The following is an 8234-nucleotide window of genomic DNA, read 5'->3' on the forward strand; positions in this document are numbered from 1 at the left end:
ATTATTATTATTTTTGGATTTGCTGTTACAACCACCATGTTTAAAATGTGGGAATTTCAGATTTAAGATGTATATAATTTTGAGTTTACTCTCATTTGCATCAAATATTTGCAAAAACTTTGATCTCTCGGTCCTTAAATCCGAAATGTTACTATTACCGTTTTTCAACTATATAATATCTTTATCCCCTTGTATCGGAATGTACTTCAGCTTTGAGATTTTTTTTTAGTTTTTTGTTACAATATAGGAAAAAACAAAGCATTTTCAAGATATATTCTTTGGCTTTCAGACATGTTGTTTCATAGTCTAGACCAAGGACTATGAGGTGTTGGATTCGTAATGTTCGAAATGATAAATTTTGGAATCCCTTGTCACATTTTTATAACATTCTAAATTTTTAAATAAAATTTTCATTTTAAAAACCACACAAATCACAGTTTCACATTTCTCAAACTCAAGTTATAATTTGTTCAAAACACATGTCAATAAAAATGTTTGATAATATCCCCGAATCCTCAAAACATAATCTCTAGCTGGTGTGTACAATCAAGCCGGCACCTTCTCGCGATCCTGAGAGGTACCTGAAACACATTTCACATAACACTGTAAGCACGAAGCTTAGTGAGTTCTCCAAAATACCACACAAATAACTAGCCTCTCATGGCTATATCTCAATAAAGACCCTCCGGTCATATGTCTTAGTGAAGACCCTTTGGTCTCACAGCTCGGGTCGAACCCTCCAGTCTGCTATCTCAGTGAAGACCCTCTGGTCTCACAACTCGGTTTGGACCCTCCGATCCTAACTTAATGAGGCACAAAATAATATACAACATAAATCACAAAGACAAAATGCATGATATCAAATAACTCAGTATAAGCACATAAGACCCTCCGGTCACACACTATTACCACTCAGGTAAGTATAGTGAGAATACTCACCTCATAAGTAAGCAAGTAGGTCTCGTACTCAACGATCGGTCTAAACTCCACCTACATGTCTTGATCATTTGTAGTTAAAATTTATAACAACTCCAAATATGTTAAGCTAACCCCTATTCTAACTCTCGGAAAGGGTGAAAGACCATTTTACCCCTCCATGGTCTCCAAAATCCATAACTTGACCAAACACTAAAAGTCAACGGAAGTCAACAATCGAGTCAACAGTCCATGTTGACCCAACTCATCGAGTGCATCTATTCGACTCGTTGAGTTCCTTCGTTTCTCTAAAATATCAGGAAAATCCAACTGAACTCGTTGAGTTGTCTCACCAACTCGCCGAGTTTGTAACGCGTCCAGACTATCAGGGGAAAACCCTAACCAACTCATCGAGTTAGCTCACCAACTCGTCGAGTCCCTCTAGTCCATTCTCTCATTTAGAAGCTTTTAAGCGGAACTGAGGCCCCATACTCTAGATCGAGCCTTCTAAGGTTGAAATATCATGTAAAGCTGCAAGCTTTACGTCCATGCATGACACCTAGGGCTAAGTTTTCCAACTAAGCTCAATAAAGGGTTTAAGGCATGAAAGTTGGCCAAAGCTTGAGTCTTTTGGCCTAAGGGACATCATACTGTCCAGATATGAAGTCTCATATTCAAGGCATGATCAAACAATTAAAGGAATCAAAGAGAAGATGGAAATGGCCTTAAACTCTCTAATGGTGAGATCTATCAATCAAGTGGTCAAGGTAATAGCTTTTTACCTCCAAATGGTAGCTAACACTGAAAGAATGCTTGATCCAAGGACTCTTTCTCGTTCCAAGCCTTTTGCTCCTCAAACTCCTTCCAAGATTTCACTAAAACACACACTCTTAGCCTTTCTCTCTCTCTCTCTCTCTCTCTCTCTCTCTCTCTCTCCCCCTCACATACACACACACACAAATGATGATAGCTCGATTAGGGTTTCTCTCAGGGTGTTAAGGTGACGAGGGAGGCGGGGTAAGGTCCTTTAAATATGGTGCAAACCCTGAAAATTAGGGTTTTCACACTCAGCTCCTACTCGTCGAGTCGGGTCCCACCAACTCGTCGAGTAGACTCTAAAAATCACTCGACCATCTCAATCTCTACTCTGCGAGTTGTGGCCTCCAACTCGTCTAGTTATCCTGACAAAATGAATATAAACTAATTAAATATTATACATGGGAGTCGGGATGTTACAATTTTCTTACTAACATAACATTGTGAAACAAAAATGGTTTAGATTGAAATGTAACTTTTGGGACACGGTGGTCGGTTAATCAAAAAAGGTTGTTTATTTTATCTTTTCCATAACAATCTAGTTAGTTTTGTGAAAATTTTATTTTCCCATTATTTCTATCAAAAGTTATATAAATTATAAATACTAATATATATATATATATATATATATATATATATATATATATATATATATATATATTCCATCTTTGGCATATTAGTTTTGAACTCATATCCTATATATTTCTTATATTAGTATTATGATTAAAGAAGTTTTTCATACATATAAACTAGTTTATTACTTGTTAAAACAGAGAAATCAAATATTCCTAACATCACCATTTCTTATATCGTTTGATGATTAAAAAAAAAAAGGTTTTCAAGATACTTACAACGCAAAACTCACTACAAAAACCCTAATATACTCTCGAGATTTAACACTCATCATAATCTATATCTATCATACAAACATATCTGGCATTCGTATATACAAAGATTCGAGTATAAACCCTAATCTAAACAGATGAGAAAATGAGAGAGATAACGTGATAGAAAACCCTAACAATTTGATCTGATCTGAAAAAAAATGACTGAATGAATGAATTCCTTCACCCTCTCTCTAACTTTATACCTTAGTTCAGGAATATGAACCAGATCCGGATATAACTTGACCCGTGAATAGAACTACGTGCTTCAACCTGTAATTTCCTTTCACAATCCAATACAACTTATATTTAACACAATTTCCCCTTATTTCACAATGTATTACAATTAGCTCCAAAAAGAAAATAATAAACATGAGATTGTATTTTTAAAATATTTATTATTTTCAACATTACTAAGATGCCTTCTTTTCATAACTTTGGGGTTTTCCCTTTCTTTTGAGATATATATGGAATTAAAACATCTTCAACTCAATTCTAGAAAAAACATAAAATATAATTTTTTTTGAGATAATATAAGTACATGATTAAGGAAAATTTTCATACATATAAGTTAGTTTATTACTAAGATGCCTTTTTTTTTTCATAATGTTGGCGTTTTTGGATTTCATTTGAGATATATATGAAATTAAAGCATTTTCAATCCAATTCTATTTATAAAGTTACTTTATATTTGTTGTAAAAATTAAAGTTGGTGTTCTCCAACATCACTCTATATTTTACTTCAAATATAGAGTTATAAGTAGTAAACTCTAAATTTGGAGTTACATTATTCATAAACTCTATAAATAAAGTTCAGTTTTCATTTTTTATATTTGGTCATTAAAGTTTGATTTTACATATACCTAATTTTTTCTCTAAATTTGGAGTTATATTATTCATAAACGCTATAAATTGTTTTACATATACCTAGTCTTTTCTAAACGGCGGCCAGATTTGGGTCATTTGTGTTTCCACTTTCCAGGCTTGGCTCGTGTTTGTGATGGGATACAAATTATTTTTGCAATTCTAAAACGAGAATATTATAGTCAATTTCAATTTGTTTTTTGTTAAAATGATTTTGAATAATAAAAAATGATTAATTTTTTTTTATAAAAAGATTTGAATAAATATGATATTTTGAAAGCTTAGTAAATTCGATAGGACAAATATGATATTTTGTTGTTTATCAAAGACATATATGAAACTCTCCCTAAATTGGTTTATATAAATATGAAATTTAATTTATAAATAAATTATAAAAACTATAAAAACTTGTATCTCATAAAACATATCAATGTCTACCTATATTAACTAAAAAACATTTACTAGATCATAATGTTCATAACTAAAAAAAGTATTTTCATAAACAAAATTCTTATAAAAAACATCAAGCATCATTTTCAAGAAAGTCCTTTACCTTTCCAAATTTGTCTTCATCCTCACTATAAAAAAGATTACCAGAAACTCGTCATTCTTTGAAAGCACACGAACAATTTTGTTATAGTCCTGAATAGTTAAACCAAGAATAATTTAATTTTGTGTCCGAATGGTATAGAATGATGGAGGTGTTGCAATGAATTATTTGACGAATGTAAAATATGCCAAAAAAAAGGGGGAACCAGAAACTAGGAAACAATGAACATTTAGCTAAATACAATTATGGTTCTAAAACTAGTATACTAACCAGGATGATGCTAGAGAACCATTTAATTGATATTAAAGAATAAAACTTACTGGCGACCAGTTTTACCTCTCCTAAAACATAAATGGAAGCAAAAAAAATAGTGATGCTAGAAGCATTCAATCAAGTATAGTAAACTAAAAGTTTATTTTGCTGGAAACAAATATAAATCTACATAACAATTACCTTGTTAAATTTACATGCTGCTGTCCAAATAGCAAAAAGAAATGAGCAGTGAATCAAAAATAAATTTAATGGAAAAGCATTTTTTGATTAAATTTTGACACCCATAAAGGATTACGATAAAAAGATTTGAAGTTGTTATGATCAACATTAAAAAAGTGATTGTATCTTCTATCTTGATGACTGGTTAAAAGCATACTTGATCAAGGGTTATTGTCACTGTAGCTCAACAATGTTTCGTATATTGGTGTAAATGGTCCCTTGTGACTTTTTTTGCCTTTGAAGGGTACATACTTTTGTTTTACCAATTAATTTCGTACCTTTACCCATTTTGAAGGTTACACTGCTTTGTGAACTGCCAACTAGGCAGGCGAGTCAACAATGACTCAGTAGTGAGTCGACCCATCGTTGCCACGTAAGCCAAAAGTTATTATGCTCATTTAGTCAACTGTAACAACCTCTCTCTCTCTCTCTCTCACACACACACGAACCATTTTTTTGCTTCTCATTACATAGATCTTCAGTTATTCATTATATTTTGTAGCCATTACTGTTTGATTTTGCCGAGAAGTATTTAGAGAAAAACAACAACAAGAGAGAAACACTTGTAATCAAGAACAAATATGTTGTTGAATGGAGTATCAAATACGTTAAAATCAAAGACAATTACTACTTCATAGATAGATGGGTCAAGTTCATTAAAGAAAATCGTCATCAAATTTGCGACTTGCTTGTCTTTTTGCTTCTCTCTCCTCCTCCAAATTCAATCTTTCATGTCAGTTTCTATGCACCAAACGGATGCTTCCAACACCCAGTTTGTTATTCAGGTTGTAACATCCCAAATTTCGGGGCCAAAAATTTCATTTTTAAATTTTGTGAATTATAAAATAACTTGCCAAAACATTGCTAAAATCATATCAATATATAAAACCGTTGTGTCATGTCTCAAAAACCATATCATCTGAATGTAATGAAATATCAGAGTACAATCCCAGAAAACTCTAAGCGAAAATCATATGTGCGTGTGTGATGCGTTGCTACCCTGCCAGCTCCTTCCTCTTGGACGAAGAGGTACCTAAAACCAAAACTGAAACTGTAGGCACAAAGCTTAGTGAGTTCCCCCATCATACCACATAACATACAATCATATAGCCTACATACTGCCGAGCAATTATGGGGTGCCCGACCTACCCGTGTCAAGCCATTATGGGGTGCTGACCTACCTGTGTCAAGCCATTCTGGGGTGCTGACCTACCCATTTCAAGCCATTATGGGGTGCTGACTTACCCGTGTCAAGCCGTTTTGGGGTACTGACCTACCCATCGGTCCTAACAAGCGAGTTGTAGGCCCGACTCGCCGAGTAGAGAAGGGATATGGAACACGTTTAAGTTGGTGACTCGGCGAGTCCATATTTAAACCCTCTTATCCGCCCCCAAGCTCGCTCCCTTCACCCTCAGAGCTCTTTACTTCGTCCAAGCCTTGTTCCTTGTGAGATTGAAGCATTTTGGTGTGCTTTCTTGAAGATTTTGAGAGGAAAGGAGAGTAGATCAAGAAGAGAAGAAGGAGGCCAGGCATCTTAGTGTTACTTCAGTGATTTCCTTGAGGTATAACTTGGTTTCCCTCTATTTTCATGCTTATAGTCCCTTATAGCTCCATGAAAGTCCTTCTTGAGCCTTTCCCCAAGCTTGATTGTGTATTAGGGTTTGTAATAAGTTATTTAGCCTCTAGATCTAGGCATGATTGAGCTCCAGGAGCTTGGATCTACTGCCTTTATGGAGCCATATTGCATGAAAGCCCTAGATCTACTCTTTTAATGCATTTTGAGCCCTAAAACCCTCATTGGTGTTTATTTACACGTAAAGTTGGAAACTTTACGTGTTAATCAAGCCTTAAAAACCCAGATCTATGTATGGCATGAGTTGGATTCAAGTAGAATCGAGTATATAGTATTTGCATGTGACATACTCGGCGAGTCGTTCATCGGACTCGGCGAGTCGAGTCGCGAGTCCCCGAGTTTTCCCCCTTTTCGTGTTTGCGGGGTGGAGTAGTGAGTCATGGGGTGTGACTCAGTGAGTCGGAAGCCAGACTCACCCATGAAGGAACTCGGCGAGTCAATGCCCTGACTCGACGAGTTCAAGGCAATCTTCTTGCCTCAAGAACAGACTCGGCGAGTTGTTCATACAACTCGGCGAGTCTCAGCATAGCATGTTCTTCGGATGAAGATGAACTCGACGAGTTGTTCATACAACTCGGCGAGTAGGATGAAGGAATATTGGACCTTGGTTTAGAAGGAAAACTCGTCGAGTCAATGCCTAACTCGACGAGTTGAGATGGGTTGATGGTCACTCGAATGGATAGGGACTCGGCGAGTTGGCAAGCCAACTCGGCGAGTCGGGTCAACTGGAAGTTGACTTTGACTTTCACTTTGACTTTCACTTTGACTCTTGGTTTGGTTAAGGGAAATGGTCATTTTACCCTGAGGTCGTCTAGCAGTATTTGACTGAGTGTTTTGTGGGGATTATAGCCGGAGGATTCCCGGGGCAGCAGCAGCAGCAGGAGACAGTCAGTTCCCACTCAGATCTGCAGCTACTTTGAGGTGAGTTACCTTCCAGTAGCGGTGGGTCTACGGCCACAATGCCGGCCCACTTGTAGGAGTTGTATGATAGATGATTGTCTCTGTGATATTCATCTAAGGTTGCTACTACCTAGGATATGTTTATGTGCTAGTATGATATGATGCTATGTGCTAGTGACAGTAAGGGGAGATAGTCCCCAGGTTACCGGTCGATAGGGACGAAGGGGCGGTCGTGCCCAACCATGCTAGATAGATCATGTGATATGTGTTATGTGGTAGTAGTAGGGGGTGAAATAGTCCCCAGTATCCGGTCGAGAGGACCGAAGGGGAGACCAGCACCCAGATATGCTAGTCAGTATCCGGTCGAGAGGACCTTTACTCTTTTTGGTGTTGAAAACCTTTTTCCAGAACCTTTCTTCCGCTCAAAATCGCTTTCTGGAACTCCTTTCTTCAGCCAAAAAGTTGCCTCATTCGTAATGATCAAGAATGCTTAAATAGCCTCCAAAATCTCGCGCCACGTCGTGGCCATCCAGGCCACGTCGTGGGCTCCAAGTTATCCTTACCGGGCAAGGATTCCTCCATAACACGATCTTTATCTTCTAGAATTCTCATGCCACGTCGTGGCTGACTTTGCCACATCGTGGGTTTAGTAATTTTCGTGGATTTATTCATCTCTTGTGTTCCATGTCTCCCATGTTCTACATATTGTCACTTTTGGTCCCTCTCTTCGAAAATACTTTTAATTGACTGAAAATAACAATTTAAAGTCATAAGTACCATTATTCTAAACATATTATCAACTTATTAATAAAAATGTACTTAAATATTGCCTAAAAATAGGTATAAATATGGCAATATCAAAATACCCCACACTTAGGCTTTGCTTGCTCTCAAGCAAATTTAAACTTAACCCTTAATTACTAACATCACATAGAACAATCCGACTCCAGCTCAGCCATTATGCCAAGACCTTAACACACGCATTTGTGTCTAAAATTTTCCTAAAGTACCCCCATACTTTAAATACTCACAATCTTCATAAACACTCGCCCACTTTTTCCGAACAATGCTCATTTTATGCAACCCTCCGAATCCATCCACCAAAAGAGCCTCCTTATCCTCAGGGTATTTTTAGTTGAGCAACCTAAGCATACATAATCTAGAATTACAATCTATGATA

The sequence above is a fragment of the Lactuca serriola genome, chromosome 3 (assembly GCF_051521515.1).
Source record: "Lactuca serriola cultivar US96UC23 chromosome 3, Lser_US96UC23_V15, whole genome shotgun sequence".
NCBI lineage: Eukaryota > Viridiplantae > Streptophyta > Magnoliopsida > Asterales > Asteraceae > Lactuca > Lactuca serriola.